At 39.9% G+C, this 19,639-nt stretch overlaps 2 long non-coding RNA genes across 2 annotated transcripts in view; both read right to left on the reverse strand.

Annotated features, from left to right (window-relative positions):
- Nucleotides 1-19,639, reverse strand: part of LOC135736114 (uncharacterized) — a 377,783-nt gene that overhangs the window by 235,507 nt on the left and 122,637 nt on the right. The window lies entirely within an intron of this gene.
- LOC135736129 (uncharacterized) lies at nt 14,093-15,650 on the reverse strand. The gene is made up of 3 exons (XR_012336665.1): nt 14,574-15,650; nt 14,318-14,468; nt 14,093-14,200 (listed from the first exon to the last, which is right to left on the reverse strand). It is a non-coding gene; the product is annotated as an uncharacterized lncRNA (long non-coding RNA).

A 19,639-nucleotide genomic window follows, 5' to 3' on the forward strand; every position in this document is an offset into this window, starting at 1 on the left:
AATTGCACACATTGATGTCATTTGTGTCATGCACATATTTCCGCCATTTTGAATTTTCCGTAAAACCTACTTTTTCGAACTCCTCCTAGAGCGTTCGTCCGATTTGCATGTCCTTTGGTATGTAGCATCTAGAGACACCCCAGAGAAAAAGTTATCAAAAGCTTTTTGATAGACCAATGCGTTCTCGTATAAATTAACAACATATATGGCGGCGAGCACGCCAAAACGGACGTGAGGCCTTATCTTCGCAAAACTTTATTGTATCGACACGAAACTTGGTATATGTCATTACAGTCATGACCTGAGGGTGCCTGCAACGTTTCGTCACAGCGCCACCTAGTGGTCACGAGATTCGAAAAATGCCTATTTTCGCTTATAACTACTTCAAACTTGAGTCTAAAATCATGAAGGTGGTCTTGTTAGATTCCTTGAGGCATGCCGAGTCAAACGATACCAAACGGTTTTTGGTCGGCCATTTTGGGTGTCGGCCATTTTGAATTTTCTCATTAAGTTCAGTATTTCACAAACAGAATGGCGTATCGCTACGAAATTTGGCATGGTTCATCAGTGACATGTTCTGAGCGCACCTATAAATCTTTAGGACGGCGCCACCTAGTGGTCAGGATATGTAAAATAAATTTTTAAAATCTTTATATCATTTGATTAAATTGCCACTATGACATAAGACTTCACTCTATTGATTCCTTGGCTCATGCTGAGTCCGACTGTACCAAATATATCAGAGTCAAACCTACTTTCTGTCGGCCATTTTGATTTATATTGAACAGCTACTTTTTCGAACTCCTCCTAGAGCGCTCGTGTGATTGACTTGATTTTTGGTATGCATCATCTAGAGACACTCTAGACAAAAAGTTATCAAAAGATTTTCGGTAGACCTATCCGTTGTCGTATAACGCATCAAAGAATGCGAGGGCGAGCACGCCAAAATGTGTTTGAGCCTGTATCTTCGCAAAACTTTTGCGTATTAATATGAGACTTGGTATATGTCATAACAGTGATGACTTGAGGGTGCATGCACCATTTCGTCACACTGCCCCCTACTGGTCACGAGATATAAAAAATGTCTATTTTTGGTTATAACTACTGCAAATTTGAATGTAAAATTATGAGACTGGTCTTGTTAGATTTCATGAGGCACGCCGAGTCAAACGATACCAAATGGTTTTTGGTCGGCCATTTTGTGTGTCGGCCATTTTGAATTTTTCTTTAAGTTCAAGTATTTCAGAAACGCAATTGCGTATTGTTATGAAACTTGGTATGGTTCATCAGCAACATGTTCTGGGAGGACTTGTAAACTTTTCGGTGCCCCCTAGTGGTCAAGAGATTTGAAGCTATATCTCTGCATCTCTTTATCGTATTTACACCAAATTTGGTGGGTGTCATCACAATCAAGACCTGAGTCACAATTTATTTTTTGGTCAGTGCCCCCTAGTGGTCAAGTCATTTAAGGCTATATCTCTGCATCTCTTCATTGTATTCACACCAAATTTGGTGGGTGTCATCACAATCAAGACCTGAGTCACAATTTATTTTTTGGTCAGTGCCCCCTAGTGGTCAAGTCATTTAAGGCTATATCTCCGTATCGCTTTATTGTATTTACACTAAATTTGAAATGTGTCATCACAGTCATGACCTGAGGCACCATCTATTCTTTCGGCACAGTGCCACCTAGTGGTCTCAAGATACGAAAAAATTGCTTTTTTTCATAAAACTAATGCAAACTTAGATGTTAAATCATGGCAGTCATCACGTATGAATCATTTTTTGCCACATTTGGCTTGACCCCGGTATCGCTGCTTGCAGCTATATTTATTATTATTATTATATATTCTTCTTCTTCTTGTTCTTCCGCCATTGAAGTCAATGGCAGCCCATAGAACCGTACATAGGAAAGTTATGAAATTTGGCACACATGTAGAGGACGGTCTTAGAAGTTACTATAGCAACATTGGTGTATATGACTCAAACCCTCTAGCGCCACCAACAGTCCAAAAATCTACTTATGTTCATGCTCATAACTTCTGACCTGTGAGTCCTAGAAACTAAATTCTTGTTTCCTCTGAATCCTTGGCTCATGATGATTCAAATGCACACATTGATGTCATTTGTGTCATGCACATCTTTCCGCCATTTTGAATTTTTCGTAAAACCTACTTTTTCGAACTCCTCCTAGACCGTTTGTCCGATTTGCATGTCCTTTGGTATGTAGCATCTAGAGACACCAAAGACAAAAAGTTATCAAAATCTTTTTAATAGACCAATGCGTTCTCGTATAAATTGACAACATATATGGCGGCGAGCACGCCAAAACGGACGTGAGGCCTTATCTTCGCAAAACTTTATTGTATCGACACGAAACTTGGTATATGTCATAACAGTCATGACCTGAGGGTGCCTGCAAGGTTTCGTCACAGCGCCACCTAGAGGTCACGAGATTCGAAAAATGCCTATTTTCGCTTATAACTACTTCAAACTTGAGTCTAAAATCATGGAGGTGGTCTTGTTAGATTCCTTGAAGCATGCCGAGTCAAACGATACCAAACGGTTTTCGGTCGGCCATTTTGGGTGTCGGCCATTTTGAATTTTCTCATTAAGTTCAGTATTTCACAAACAGAATGGCGTATCGCTACGAAATTTGGCATGGTTCATCAGTGACATGTTCTGAGCGCACCTATAAATCTTTAGGACGGCGCCACCTAGTGGTCAGGATATGTAAAAAAAAATTTTTAAATCTTTATATCATTTGATTAAATTGCCACTATGACATAAGACTTCACTCTATTGATTCCTTGGCTCATGCTGAGTCCGACTGTACCAAATACGTCTGAGTCAAACCTACTTCCTGTCGGCCATTTTGAATTATATTGAACACCTACTTTTTTGAACTCCTCCTAGAGCGCTTGTGTGATTGGCTTGATTTTTGGTATGCATCATCTAGAGACACTCTAGACAAAAAGTTATCAAAAGATTTTCGGGAGACCTATCCGTTGTCGTATAACGCATCAAAGAATGCGAGGGCGAGCACGCCAAAATGTGTTTGAGCCTGTATCTTCGCAAAACTTTTGCGTATTAATATGAGACTTGGTATATGTCATAACAGTGATGACCTGAGGGTGCATGCACCATTTCGTCACACTGCCCCCTACTGGTCACGAGATATAAAAAATGTCTATTTTTGCTTATAACTACTGCAAATTTGAATGTAAAATTATGAGACTGGTCTTGTTAGATTTCGTGAGGCATGGCGAGTCAAACGATACCAAATGTTTTTTGGTCGGCCATTTTGTGTGTCGGCCATTTTGAATTTTTCTTTAAGTTCAAGTATTTCAGAAACGCAATTGCGTATTGTTATGAAACTTGGTATGGTTCATCAGCAACATGTTCTGGGAGGACTTGTAAACTTTCCGGTGCCCCCTAGTGGTCAAGAGATTTGAAGCTATATCTCTGCATCTCTTTATCGTATTTAAACCAAATTTGGTGGGTGTCATCACAATCAAGACCTGAGTCACAATTTATTTTTTGGTCAGTGCCCCCTAGTGGTCAAGTCATTTAAGGCTATATCTCTGCATCTCTTTATTGTATTTACACCAAATTTGGTAGGTGTCATCACAATCAAGACCTGAGTCACAATTTATTATTTGGTCAGTGCCCCCTAGTGGTCAAGTCATTTAAGGCTATATCTCTGTATCGCTTTATTGTATTTACACCAAATTTGGTGGGTGTCATCAGTGTCATGTTCTTAGTCACCATCTATTCTTTCGGCACAGTGCCACCTAGTGGTCTCAAGATACGAAACAATTGCTTTTTTTCATGAAACTAATGCAAACTTAGATCTTAAATCATGACAGTCATCATGTATGAATCATTTTTTGCCATGTTTGGCTTGACCCCGGTATCGCTGCTTGCAGCTATATTTAGGGGTCAAGCCCCGAAGGGGCGTAGAACCCTATTGTTATTGTTAGTTTTCTTATTATTATTATTATTATTATTATTATTATTATTATTTTTCTTCCTCGTTCTTCCGCCGAAAGTCAATGGCAGCCCATAGAACCGTACATAGGAAAGTTATGAATTTTGGCACACATGTAGAGGACAGTCTCAGAAGTTACTATAGCAACATTGGTGTGTCTGACTCAAACCCTCTAGCGCCACCAACAGTCCAAAAATCCACTTATGTTCATGCTCATAACTTCTGACCCATGAGTCCTAGAAACAAAATTCTTGTTTCCTCTGAATCCTTGACTCATGGTGATTCAAATGCACACATTGATGTCATTTGTGTCATGCACATCTTTCCGCCATTTTGAATTTTTTGAAAAACCTACTTTTTCGAACTCCTCCTAGACCGTTTGTCCGATTTGCATGTCCTTTGGTATGTAGCATCTAGAGACACCCAAGACAAAAAGTTATCAAAAGCTTTTTGATAGACCAATGCGTTCTCATATAAATTGACAAAATATATGGCGGCGAGCACGCCAAAACGGACGTGAGGCCTTATCTTCGCAAAACTTTATTGTATCGACACGAAAATTGGTATATGTCATAACAGTCATGACCTGAGGGTGCCTGCAACGTTTCGTCACAGCGCCACCTAGTGGTTACGAGATTCGAAAAATGCTTATTTTCGCTTATAACTACTTCAAACTTGAGTCTAAAATCATGAAGGTGGTCTTGTTAGATTCCTTGAGGCATGCCGAGTCAAACGATACCAAACGGTTTTCGCTCGGCCATTTTGGGTGTCGGCCATTTTGAATTTTCTCATTAAGCTCAGTATTTCACAAACAGAATGGCGTATCGCTACGAAATTTGGCATGGTTCATCAGTGACATGTTCTGAGCGCACCTATAAATCTTTAGGACGGCGCCACCTAGTGGTCAGGATATGTAAAACAATTTTTTTAAATCTTTGTATCATTTGATTAAATTGCCACTATGACATAAGACTTCACTCTATTGATTCCTTGGCTCATGCTGAGTCCGACTGTACCAAATATGTCTGAGTCAAACCTACTTCCTGTCGGCCATTTTGAATTATATTGAACAGCTACTTTTTCGAACTCCTTCTAGAGCGCTCGTGTGATTGGCTTGATTTTTGGTATGCATCGTCTATAGACACTCTATACAAAAAGTTATCAAAAGATTTTCGGTAGACCTATCCGTTGTCGTATAACGCATCAAAGAATGCGAGAGCGAGCACGTCAAAATGTGTTTGAGCCTGTATCTTCGCAAAACTTATGCGTATTAATATGAGACTTGGTAAATGTCATAACAGTGATGCCCTGAGGGTGCATGCACCATTTCGCCACACTGCCCCCTACTGGTCACGATATATAAAAAAATGTCTATTTTTGCTTATAACTACTGCAAATTTGAATGTAAAATTATGAGACTGGTCTTGTTAGATTTCATGAGGCATGCCGAGTCAAACGATACCAAATGGTTTTTGGTCGGCCATTTTGTGTGTCGGCCATTTTGAATTTTTCTTTAAGTTTAAGTATTTCAGAAACGCAATTGCGTATTGTTATGAAACTTGGTATGGTTCATCAGCAACATGTTCTGGGAGGACTTGTAAACTTTTCGGTGCCCCCTAGTGGTCAAGAGATTTGAAGCTATATCTCTGCATCTCTTTATCGTATTTACACCAAATTTGGTGGGTGTCATCACAAACAAGACCTGAGTCACAATTTATTTTTTGGTCAGTGCCCCCTAGTGGTCAAGTCATTTAAGGCTATATCTCTGCATCTCTTTATTGTATTCACACCAAATTTGGTGGGTGTCATCACAATCAAGACCTGAGTCACAATTTATTTTTGGGCAGTGCCCCCTAGTGGTCAAGTCATTTAAGGCTATATCTCCGTATCGCTTTATTGTATTTACACTAAATTTGGTTTGTGTCATCACAGTCATGACCTGAGGCACCATCTATTCTTTCAGCACAGTGCCACCTAGTGGTCTCAAGATACGAATAAATTGTTTTTTTCATAAAACTAATGCAAACTTAGATGTTAAATCATGGCAGTCATCACGTATGAATCATTTTTTGCCATGTTTGGCTTGACCCCGGTATCGCTGCTTGCAGCTATTTATTATTAGTTATTCTTCTTCTTCCGCCATTGCGGTCTATGGCAGCCCATAGAACCGTACGTAGGAAAGTTATGAAATTTGGCACACTGATAAAGGACAGTCCAATGTGTCCCCACAGCAAATTTGGAGTCTCTATCTCCAACCCTCTAGCGCCACCAACAGTCCAAAGATGCACTTACGTTTTTGCTTATAACTTCTGATCCGTAAGTCCTAGAAACAAATTTCTTGTTTCCTCTGATTCCTTGGCTCAAGACGATTCGATTTGACCCTATGACGTCATTTTCCGTCATGAAAATTTTTCCGCTATTTTGAATTATTCATAAAACCTACTTTTGCGAACTCGTCCTAGAGCTTTTGCCCAATTTTCACGAAAATCGGTATGTAGCATCTAGAGACCCTCACGGCAAAAAGTTATCAAAAGAATTTCGATAAACCAATCCGTTGTCATATAGCGCGTCAACAAAATTTTCGTAGAGCGCAAAAAAACAGATTTTAGGCTGTATCTTCGTCAAACTTAGGCCTATTGACACGACACTTGGTACTTGTGATGCCAGTCAGGAACTGAGTGTGCATGCACAGTTTCGTCGCAGCGCCACCTAGTGGCCAGACAGATGTTTTTTACACCTATAACTTTGGCTGTGATCAACGTATTTTGACGGGACTTGATTTTTAGGAGTCCTGAATAGTCGCCGAGTCCAACGATACCAAACATGCCAGATTTCGCCTTACGGTTAGCCCTGCGCAGCAAAACAGCACTTAAAAAACACGCGCGAATATCTCCGCGAGCGTAATTCTGATCGACTCGAAAACATCATAGGAAGAATATTGCATTACCTTCTGAACAAAAAGTTCTATTGGCACTGTATTAAAATTTTCATCATAAATGGCTGAAAATTGCAAAAAACGAAAAATTACCTTTAAATTTTGTGTTTTTACACATAAATGGTTATAACTTCGTAACGCAAAGAGATTTTTTCACCATATTTGATAGGCTGATGTACGACCACAGTCTGAGGCTACACAAAAAAAATTGTATGGTTGCACCACTAGTTGGCCTTATAATTGAACAAAACCATTGAAATCAAGCCACCCTATGGTCATACAACTGTTTCTTCACTAAACTAAAGTGTATAGTCATAAAACTAGCTAGATGTAACACATTTATGACCTGAGGTTGCATGCACGAATTTTGTCATTGCGCCACCTACTGGTTTTGAGATAGAATATGGCATTTTTTGACTAAAACTACTGCAACAACACATCTAAAACCATGAGTCATCATGGATTATTCCTTTCATGGCTTTGACTATAATCACTAAAGGATGTCCATTTACTCTCTAGCAACCAATGAGAATACGTTATCAACAGTTTTTGCAAGAGCTTTTTCTCTGTATCAGAACATCACAGAGACATGGGGATGGTCTCTTTTGACTCTTTTAACTTGTTGTAACATGTTGTGACCCATGTTTGCCCACTGTAAGCATCACATACATGTCCTTCAGTGCTCTAATGTTCCATGATTGTCAATAACCGAAGGACAGTTGCAGTAGACAAGAATATAGATTATTTTTGTTGATTACCTTTGCATTTTTTCATCTGAAAGCATTAGGTTTACCTAGGTTCTTCAGTCTGCTTATCCAAACGCAACTTTACATCCTTCTGTGCCCTTTTCGGCTTGACCCCGGTATCGCTGCTTGCAGCTATATTTATTATTATTTTTCTTCCTCGTTCTTCCGCCGAAAGTCAATGGCAGCCCATAGAACCGTACATAGGAAAGTTATGAATTTTGGCACACATGTAGAGGACAGTCTCAGAAGTTACTATAGCAACATTGGTGTGTCTGACTCAAACCCTCTAGCGCCACCAACAGTCCAAAAATCCACTTATGTTCATGCTCATAACTTCTGACCCATGAGTCCTAGAAACTAAATTCTTATTTCCTCTGAATCCTTGGCTCATGATGATTCAAATGCACACATTGATGTCATTTGTGTCATGCACATCTTTCCGCCATTTTGAATTTTTCGTAAAACCTACTTTTTCGAACTCCTCCTAGACCGTTTGTCCTATTTGCATGTCCTTTGGTATGTAGTATCTAGATACACCTAAGACAAAAAGTTATCAAAAGCTTTTTGATAGACCAATGCGTTCTCATATAAATTGACAACATATATGGCGGCGAGCACGCCAAAACGGACGTGAGGCCTTATCTTCGCAAAACTTTATTGTATCGACACGAAACTTGGTATATGTCATTACAGTCATGACCTGAGGGTGCCTGCAACGTTTCGTCACAGCGCCACCTAGTGGTCACGAGATTCGAAAAATGCCTATTTTCGCTTATAACTACTTCAAATTTGAGTCTAAAATCATGAAGGTGGTCTTGTTAGATTCCTTGAGGCATGCCAAGTCAAACGATACCAAACGGTTTTCGGTCGGCCATTTTGGGTGTCGGCCATTTTGAATTTTCTCATTAACCTCAGTATTTCACAAACAGAATGGCGTATCGCTTCGAAATTTGGCATGGTTCATCAGTGACATGTTCTGAGCGCACCTATAAATCTTTAGGACGGCGCCACCTAGTGGTCAGGATATGTAAAAAAAATTTTTTAAATCTTTATATCATTTGATTAAATTGCCACTATGACATAAGACTTCACTCTATTAATTCCTTGGCTCATGCTGAGTCCGACTGTACCAAATATGTCTGAGTCAAACCTACTTCCTGTCGGCCATTTTGAATTATATTGAACAGCTACTTTTTCGAACTCCTCCTAGAGAGCTCGTGTGATTGGCTTGATTTTTGGTATGCATCATCTAGAGACACTCTAGACAAAAAGTTATCAAAAGCTTTTCGGTAGACCTATCCATTCTCGTATAACGCATCAAAGAATGCGAGGGCGAGCACGCCAAAATGTGTTTGAGCCTGTATCTTCGCAAAACTTTTGCGTATTAATATGAGACTTGGTATATGTCATAACAGTGATGACCTGAGGGTGCATGCACCATTTCGTCACACTGCCCCCTACTGGTCACGAGATATAAAAAATGTCTATTTTTGCTTATAACTACTGCAAACTTGAATGTAAAATTATGAGAGTGGTCTTGTTAGATTTCGTGAGGCATGCCGAGTCAAAAGATACCAAATGGTTTTTGGTCGGCCATTTTGTGTGTCGGCCATTTTGAATTTTTTCTTTAAGTTCAAGTATTTCCGAAACGCAATTGCTTGTTATGAAACTTGGTATGGTTCATCAGCAACATGTTCTGAGAGGACTTGTAAACTTTTTGCCGCCCCCTAGTGGTCAAGAGATTTGAAACTATATCTCTGCATCTCTTTATCGTATTTACACTAAATTTGGTGGGTGTCATCACAATCAAGGCCTGAGTCACAATTTATTTTTTGGTCAGTGCCCCTAGTGGTCAAGTCATTTAAGGCTATATCTCTGCATCTCTTTATTGTATTCACACCAAATTTGGTGGGTGTCATCACAATCAAGACCTGAGTCACAATTTATTTTTTGGTCAGTGCCCCCTAGTGGTGAAGTCATTTAAGGCTATATCTCCGTATCGCTTTGTTGTATTTACACTAAATTTGGTATGTGTCATCACAGTCATGACCTGAGGCACCATCTATTCTTTCGGCACAGTGCCACCTAGTGGTCTCAAGATACGAAAAAATTGCTTTATTTCATAATAACTAATGCAAACTTAGATATTAAATCATGGCAGTCATCACGTATGAATAATTTTTTGCCATGTTTGGCTTGACCCCGGTATCGCTGCTTGCAGCTATATTTATTATTATTATTGTAAAGCCTACATAGCATAGAATAAACAAACAAACTCCTCAGTCCCATAATCATCTTTTTCATAGTTATTTATTCACAATCCAACCATAATAAAATAACACATAAATAGGCTTCTTTGGTAGCAAGTGCATGTGAGTATATTAAAATGGGCAAACACTTTTAAGTACCTCACAAGTGGATTTAGAAACACATTGGGTTTATATATTATATCTAAAGCCTCAAAACAGTGACATAGGCCAGCTCCTGGCAGCAGCTACAACAAACGTCTTATCGCACAGGTACAACCCTTCATCATTACCTTAAATAAGGAAGAACACAGCCACCAAACGGCGTTGTCTACTCGGCGTTCTTTACTCACGTGCACGCCGCCATTACAACTCCATTCATAAAACACTCCATGCTTACTACCGTAATCCCCCTATATAATTGGACTACCGTAAATGCATATGGGAGTACCCTTATTTACCGTAAATGCATTACAGCGGTCATGACCATTACATTCACCCCCCCACCAATCGATCATCGTGTCCCGATGATCCTTTAATTCATTTTTTTTGACCACACATAAAAACACTCTTTAATAACCCTTTATAATCTAAGTGCCATTAATCACCCCATGCTCCCAACATCCCCATCATTAGACACTACTGACCTATGTAAATGAAATGGATTAGAATGCCTGCTGTTGAGCTGACCTAGCAAATAGTCACGAAACTTATCGGTAATTGCCCACTTCAGTGCCAAAAGCTCTAATTTCATGGCACTATAATTCTCCATATTTCGCTCAGATGGTCTCAACCCACGACTTGCGTATGCAATTGGTCTCCTTCCACCTTTCCCCTCTTGGGACAAAATTGCTCCCAAGCCGCGATGACTAGCATCAATCTCCAAATAAAATGGCCTTGTAAAATCTGCATATCCAAGCACAGGAGCAGTCACTAATTTTTCTTTTAATGACTGAAAAGCAGTCTCACACTCGGAACTCCAACGTTCAAAAAGGGGCACTCTTATTGTCCTTGCTTTACCTGCCTTAGGTGTCATTAACCCTCTGGGGTCTAAGGGGTTTTTAGGGCCCTGGGGAAGTTTTGACATGCACTGACATTTGTGCTTTTTTCAGTTGCTTGAAAACATATTAATGGCAAAAGTCTCATAACAATGTGTTCATCACAAACTGGGCTACAATATCATATAATCAACATGTATGGACATGTTTGTATTTTTGAGAGAAAAATGTTTATGCGTGGTTTTTGAAAAAGCAAAATTTTTAAGTTACTGATATAACTCCACAAAACTCATTCTAAACATGTTTTCCCAAGACTTTCCAAACAGGATCTAGTAGTCTAGAGTTTTTTCTTCAAAATGATGTGAAAATCATATGGCCTACTCAATCACATAAAGCAATGCATTGATTTACAATTTCTAAGACACTTTTGCTTGGGAAAGGCTGTATGCATGGAGGCGGGAAAGCTCCTGAATAATCAGTGATTGACAGCTGAGAGACAAAAGAGTTGAATAATGAGCCACTAATGAGCCTTGTGTGGATGTTCAACAGGAATGTAACCCTCAGTAAAACCATGATAAGGTTTACTTTTCAATACAATGTAAACACACACACACACTATATATATATATATATAGCCTATATATATATATATATATATATATATATATATATATATATATATATATATATATATATATATATATATATATATATATATATATATATATATATATATATATATATATATATATATTGAAATATTTTCTATTAATATCACAATTATAAGTTACCTTTTAAAAACCATAGTAGCCTAATCATGGTAAAGGTACTGTTTGGCCATCATAAAGTGAACACAGGGTTTGTGTTTGGTTGGCCAGCGAGAGGTTTACTTTTGTGCAGTAAAAAGCTCAAAAGAACAACTGCCTATCGTTGTCTGGACTGCTATTTGTGTTTTTGTAATCATTATAGTAGAAACACAACCAGGGACACGCGTGATAAACTTATCAATGTTTGTTTACAGCCGCCGCCATTACCTCACGTGTTGATCATGAAAGCAGTTAATGTGCACATGCGAGTGATCCTGTGTTTAATAAACTTGCTGTGCGGAGATATGCGCTTAGACGCAACTAAATAAGGATTGTACTGTTTGCAATCGCGTATTTTATAAGAATACCAAAAAGCGCGTCGAGTTTCCTGACTCGCGTGTTTGTGTATGTGCGTTCCCGTCGCCTCAGCTGTTTGACGGAAGACAAAGAAAACACTCGCGTCTGGAGATACTGACACACATCCGCAAGTAAATAAGGATTTATATGTCGGACATCGATCCCGTCACACTGACGAAGCACACACACTCGCGTCTGTCTGGAGATTTAGGCGCGAGTAAACAAGTATGTGATGTGTGTAATCGCATCTTTTATAATGATACCACAAAGCGCTTCAAATATGAGGCATTGTGTGTTTGTGTGTGCGTTTGGACGTCGATCGAGTCACACTCGCGTCTGGAGATAACTTTAGTTACAGTCACGAGTAAACAAGTATATGTCATGTTTCCAGCACTCGGATTAAAACTCATTCACAGCAGTGAATGGCTGCAGAGACGGAATGGAATGTCCATTGACTGTGGGGTTGCCTAATGAATATGGATGAGATCTGCTCTTTTCTTCAATGGAGCGGGGCGTGGCTCATTATAGATAATGAAGCAACAGAAGAAAGACGGTACATCTCTCTCTTCTAATACAGTTAACAACGAATTACAATATTTGTTTTCGATTTCACTTACATCTTCCAAAAGCAGACATTCCAAGCATTATGTAGACATTTATCTTTTGTTTATATGACAAATATTCGTTAAGTTAGAGTTAATTTTTCTGACGTGTTTCTGAAAGGACTTCACTGAGGGAGAGAGAACAAAACGCGCATCATGTTTATTTTCTTAATTTTGCGAAAAGCACAACATGCTGTTTTTATTGGGAGTGGACAGAAAAAAACTAGACAATTTAACGTTTTAAATGATGTATAAATCATATCTGTATGTCAAAAATCAGCAGAGTTATCTAAGTCTCTTTGGGGAGTGATCGAAAAATAAAGAGTTTGCGGCGCCCGCGCCGCAGCCGACCCCAGAGTGTTAATGCTGCAAGGCCATGCAGGGGGGCTGCCAACTGCGAAAAAATGCTTCACAAATCGCCTATAATACCCAGCAAAACCTAAAAAAGATCTAAGTTCTGCTACTGTACTTGGTCGTGGCCACTGGGCCACTACCCGAGTCTTTTCAGGGTCTGTTACAACCCCCTCAGCAGATATTACATGTCCAGGGCTCCAGACTTCCAACTTTTTTCACTAGGAGCACAGTGGCCCCCAACTGAAAATTTTAGGGGCACAACCAGAAAATTTAGGGGCGCACACGGTAAACCAACATGCTAACTAAATCTACTCATTTCCACTGTATTACTAATAAATACTTTAATAACAGATGCAGAAATTACAAATGTGATGTTTCAAATTCAGTGTCACATTTTATTCTGCACTTTTGAAGATGCAACAACAAGGTAAACTGACAGCACCATCGCTGTCATGACAGTACAAATAGTAAACAAAATGACATACATTCAGAATAAAAAAGTGCTTAGTAACAAAGTGCTTAGTAACCTTTCAGTCATTTCACAGTTACAAACAATACTTAAATGTATGTAAACATTAGGGGCACTGGCCAATAACATTCCACTAGAACATGTAGGCCTAAACAACTTGAGCCTTTACTCAATCACCCTTAGAGCAGATCCTCCTGTGTTCCAATAGGAGGCTCTGAAGGCCAGCCCTTGTAATTTGGCCTCCTAGACCTTTTACCCTGACTGAACCATGTTTGTACAGCTTCCTTGGCATCAAACTCTTGTAAACTAGGTCCCTCCATGTTAATTCGAATCAAGTCCTCCACAGTGTCTACATGCAGGGACCCCCTGACATCAGATTTAATCCTCTTCTGAGCAGAAAATCCCCTTTCACATATAGCAGAGGAGACCGGGAGGACCAGCATGATGTGAACCAGATGTAGGATGTTCTACAAAGAATGGATCAGTAGTGTAGGTTTTTTATTTAATAAAAGAGTAATAATTACTAACTTAACAAAGATATGATCATAATGGGGTACCTTGTAATCAGAGCAGAATGGCAACTTAGTTACCATCATCCCCCATAAGGCATGGTAAGATTTGTCCATGTAGTTCCTAAAAATGAATGTCTTCATGGATTGATACTCCTCTTTAGCCAGATTGAAATCACAGCCATTTCTGAAAAGAGTGAAAGGAAAAACTGACCAAACAATCTAGGTTAAGGATCAAAGTAGATGTTTGAAATGTTGCTCTGTGTTATACTTTTTATATTTTTATTTAAAAAGAGTCACTAACCTTGTTAAGACAGAGGAAAAGTGGTCTAGCAGGAAGTCCAGCTCCTCTGCTCCATAGTCTGTCAGCTCTCGTTGCTCTGCTGGCCAGGAATCATGACTGAATATCTTGAATGACTTCACTGCTTTTGCTAATGCTGATGTAGACTCATCATCTATCAAGGAATAGAAGTACAGAGTTGAGTGAAAAAGAAAAATGATGATAGCTTATCTTATTTTCACAGATTTTTTAAAATATATAATTCTGTGCTTTCACTTACAAAGCAGACTGCTGAATCTTTGCTTTACATGAAGCAAAGTGCAGTCGATGGTTGCTCTCACTGCTTGTTGTAGCTTAGGTGTGCTTGCCATGGAGAGTCCTTCCTTTCCCAGCCCAGCAGCTTCACCTTTGATGGTGATCCCCTGGATTAAAAAAACATTCAAAATTTAGACAAGAAAAATAATAATAATAAATAAATCAACTCCAAATCTAAAATTTACTTTAAAAAAACCCTGCTCACCTGAAACTTGTACAAAGGGTGAGTCTCCCCCTCATCCTCTTGTTGTCTTCTCTGGGCCTGAAGGTCTACCAGTAATTCTGCCAGCCTACCACCTGGCTTGCATCTCACTGACATGGCCTCAATGGTTGCAAGGAGATTCTCAATCCCATTCACAGCCTGTAAAACATTTTCCTTGTGAAAAACAAGGGTAAAAGCTACATATTCCTTGATTAAAATGATTTGTTTAACTATATTCTTCTTAACATGTCAACATTACCTGAGGCAAAATAACATCATTTCTTTGGAGAAGCAAGCTGAATTTACTTATGGCCTCAAACAAGTCAGCCAAGAAGTGACAGAAACCCACAAAGCTTCCATCTTCCATCATCTTCTTGACCTGCAAGACATAACCAATTACTAACCATATCAGCTAATTTGTATGCCTCCCAAATATGAAATTTTGAAATTAAATACAGACCTTCCTTGATCTCCCAGCAATATCAGCATTGGTGGATGATGCAGTCAAATGTTCCATGTGGTAATACACTGCTGTGAACTGGCCAGGGTTCTGCAGATGTTTATCCTTTCCTCCAGGTTTTAGCAAGGTTTGGAGGGCCCAGTTCACATGTGGTAGCCAGCGTGTCCCACTGACACTACCTGGTACATTAACACGAACACCCAACTCCTCTCCAAGTGCTCGTAGTTCTCTCATAGACTTGCTGCTAAAGTGATATGTCTTCCAAACCATGTTGAGGAGATTGTAGACATGATCCACCATCTGAATTTTCCTTTGTACAGATAGCATTGCCAGCTCCAGTCTACAATTACAATGAATTAAACTTAAAATTAAACATGCATTTTTTAGATTACTACCCTATCTTTATTCTGAAGGTTCACATTTAACCTACCTATGTGGCATGCAATGAAAAGGGACAATAAAAGCCCCTGCCTCTGCTTGGAGGAGGGCTATTACCCCTCCTTTATGCCCGAGGTTGACAGCTGCACCATCAGCTCCCATGGCAACTGTCTTCTCTAACCACCCTGTTTCTGTCCCTAGATGCTGAAAGGCCTCTTTGGTGGCATCATATACACCTTAAAATGCAAGCACATGACAATGGTTTACAATTATGTCTTACACTGGACGAAAACAGTAGTGGCCTGAACAGTTTTTCCCTCTGTTATCATCACACCTCACAGCTGAAGTATTATGGCACCTTAAGTTATTATTATTTAAACCAATAAATATTCCCAGTAAAGACAGCTAAATAAGTTAGTAATAGGTCTAAACAAAATGTGAATTAAATTAAACATACCTTGATGCACAGCCATTATGGCACCTTTAGTGATTATTTAAACTTATAAATATTCAAAGTAAAGACTGATAAATAAGTTAATGATATAGGTCTAAACATAATTTAAATTAAACTTACCTTGAGCATGTGCATGTTTGACTTCGATGTGGCCAATCAAAATATTCATTGGTTTCCCTTCGTTTAGGATCCTTGCGTATATGATTTCGCATTCCTTTGTTGAAACGTCGGTGTCCCCATCGATCATAATTGATAAATACGGAGTATCCTTGATTTTCGTGTAAGTCTTCCCCTTCAGAGTATCCGCAATTACTCCAACGAATTGTGCGCATGCTGTATCGTTGTTGTATGTTTCGTTAAGTTTTAAGCCATTCTTACTTTGAAGGTCGAGCTGGCTTTTGTATTTGGTGAAGGGTAGTTCCTCTTTAGCAACGAAGTAGGCCGTGTTAAATTTCATCATCATCTCTGCCTCATCTGCGCTCTGATTTACAGTCATTTGTCTTCTAAAAGCAACCGGCAGTGGCGTTGCTTTTTTATTCATAAACATGTCACGGCATACTCGATGCTTTAAGCTGATACTGTGTTTCATCAGTGTATTGTGTTTAAACTGCGAAGTACCTGTTCTATCGGCAAACTTTGTGTTCCCCGCAGTTTTGGGGTAGCTGCTGCAGTATTCGCAGTTCATAACGTTCGACTGCTTATTGTACCTCAGCCATTTGAATTCCTTCAGCCAGTCTTCGCGAAAATGGTGAGTGCGGGCTTTTTTCGCCATACCAACCTCTGACTCCGCATCATCATCATCCGACGATGACACTGTAGGCACTGGTACAATAGCCGCAGGTCGGAAGAACGAATCAATAGTTTGCTTGCTCATCGCGCATATATCAGGTTGTGATGATATTTGTCTCCCTTTCCTTCCCACAGATGTTTACGCGCGCAATGTTATCTCTAGGCCCCTCCCCCTCCACACATTTTAGCCACTTACAGTGGCCATTCCCTATTCTTCTCACACAGGCATTGGCCGCCTCACAGACAGGCATCACTCAAGGAGCCGCGAGTGTGTGTTTGTTTGCGTGTGCGCTCGCGTCTCATTGCTCATTTCATTGATCAGTGACATGCCCCTTCCACGTTTAATGTATAAAAAATACGGAGGGTGTGGGAGGCATATTTACTGGTCGCATATTCACACTCTCAAATTTTGGTCGCAAAATGCGACCATTTGGTCGCAGTCTGGAGCCCTGATGTCCCAGGTATGACACCTGGCTCTGGAAAAGTGAGCATTTACTCCATTTTACTTTTAAACCACACTCACGGAAACGTGTAAGCACTAACCCCAGACGACTTAGGTGTTGTTCAAAAGATGATGAGAACACAACCACATCATCTAAATATAAGAGCAAAGACTGAAAATGTTGGTCCCCTAAAATTCTCTCCATAAGTCGCTGAAATGTTCCTGGCGCATTACAAAGTCCAAATGGCAATAGGTTAAATTGGTATAAACCAAACAGAGTACAAAAAGCAGTCTTTTGTCTGTCTTTCTCTGCCACTTCCACCTGATTATAACCACTAGCAAGGTCCAAGGTTGAAAACCACTGGGCCCCGCTAAGGGCATCCAGCGACTCTTCTATCCTAGGAAGTGGATAAGCATATTTTCTCGTTTTCAGGTTCAGCTGCCTATAGTCAACATACATGCGCATATGGCCATCTTTTTTCTTAACAATAACCAAAGGTGATGAATAAGGACTACAGCTCTCACTAATAACCCCCTGCTCTAAAAGTTGTCTTATATGAGCCTTTACCTCTTCATACTGGCTAGGGGGAAGACGACGATATCGCTGACGAATCGGCACATCATCAGTAACTGGGATCTCATGCTGTATAAGTGACGTGCACCCTAGATCATCATCATTGAAAGCAAACACATCTGCATACTCATTTAGTAATGCTTTAACCTGAGCTACCTGATGACTTTTTAACAAAGAACATTCAAAAGGAAAATCATGTGAAAAAATGGGCCCAGCCTCTTGACTCAAAACCAAGGCTTCCTCTGAACCTAATGAGACTTGAACCTCCCCAGGGCCTATATTCTGAAAAGAAACAGATTTTAAACCCCCTGCTACTACCTCAGCTGCATGCAGTCGGGCCAGTCGTGTATGAGGGGCCAAGTTGATATCTAACGCACTAGCATTTATGATGGGAACAGCTAGTTGGCCACCCTGGACCTTTACCAACCCAGGGGACACCATAAGTGCCCCAGGTAAAGCCCCTTCATCCACCTCTAGGCCTTCTACCAACACATTGTAATCTGAATTATAAGTATTCTGAAAACCTGTAGCAGGGACCAAACACATAGAACCTGCGGGTATTAGTATAGGTAAGGGTGCCATCACTTTTGCAAAACCTTGACACACTTGAGGACATTGTTCTGGTGGCATTAAATTAAGAGGACCTGACAAAATTTCACTGCAATCCTTTATTATGTTCATGCCCACTAATCCTGGCACATTTTTCCTTTTCAATTTTGTTACAGGATCTGTTGGATCTTTCACCACCAAAACACCACATTTTGGCAAAATCTTCCCCATAATCTTAACATCAAGTTCTAGATACACCAAATATGGTATAGAAAGGCCATTTGCTGCCTTTAAAGTGAGCCACCCACACTCTTGTAGAACATCCTTCCCTTTACACTCAAAATGTTCCTTAAAAAAACTCTCTGTTATAAGGGTCACCATAGAGCCTGTCTCTATCATGGATGGAACACATACTCCCCCCATAAACACATCCATAACTGGGGTAGGCCCTGTAAGAGCATTAAAAAAAATGATAGGATCAACTGAGCCCAAATATTCCCCTCCCGTAGTCTGGCTCTTAACTACAGAAGGAAATAGTTTCCCTGTTGCACATTCACTGGAGCCACTGCCCCCCTAGGTACCTCAGAAGATGCGGCCTGGCGACCATTATCACTAATAATGTTTGTATCTGAACAAAATCTGGCTATATGCCCTATTCCTTGACATCTAAAGCAAATAGGTCTTCCATTTGCATCATACCTGGGTTCCTGTCTTAACCTACGCCCCCGTCTCCCCTCAAGATTTTGCAATCGGGATACCTGTTGTACAAGCCCCTCTAATTTCTCCTCCTGTTTCCTCATGGCATCCCTAAGCTCAAGAAGAAGAGGATCAGGGTTAACAGGGGTACTTGTTGTAGTTGCAATGCCAGCACATTCAACCATTGCACTTTCTGGGGCTAAGCCGCAGGAAACTCTATCAGGTACATTATCTTCTTCCCAAAACAGCATAGCTTCTCTCTGCAAAACAGAAAACTTAATATTTGGATCTTGTCTAATCAATCGTTTTAATTCTCTACGTAGTGAAGAGTCCCTTACGTTTTCTGCAAACTGATTTCTTATTGTCTGTTCCCCACATAATTCCACTCCTCCATTACAACGATTTATATCCCCTGCCAAAGAGAGCAATGAATGAGAAAATTCCCGCAACCCCTCACCTGCCTTTTGTTTTCGATCAAAGAAACGCT

The sequence above is a fragment of the Paramisgurnus dabryanus genome, chromosome 4, assembly GCF_030506205.2.
Source record: "Paramisgurnus dabryanus chromosome 4, PD_genome_1.1, whole genome shotgun sequence".
NCBI classification, from domain to species: domain Eukaryota; kingdom Metazoa; phylum Chordata; class Actinopteri; order Cypriniformes; family Cobitidae; genus Paramisgurnus; species Paramisgurnus dabryanus.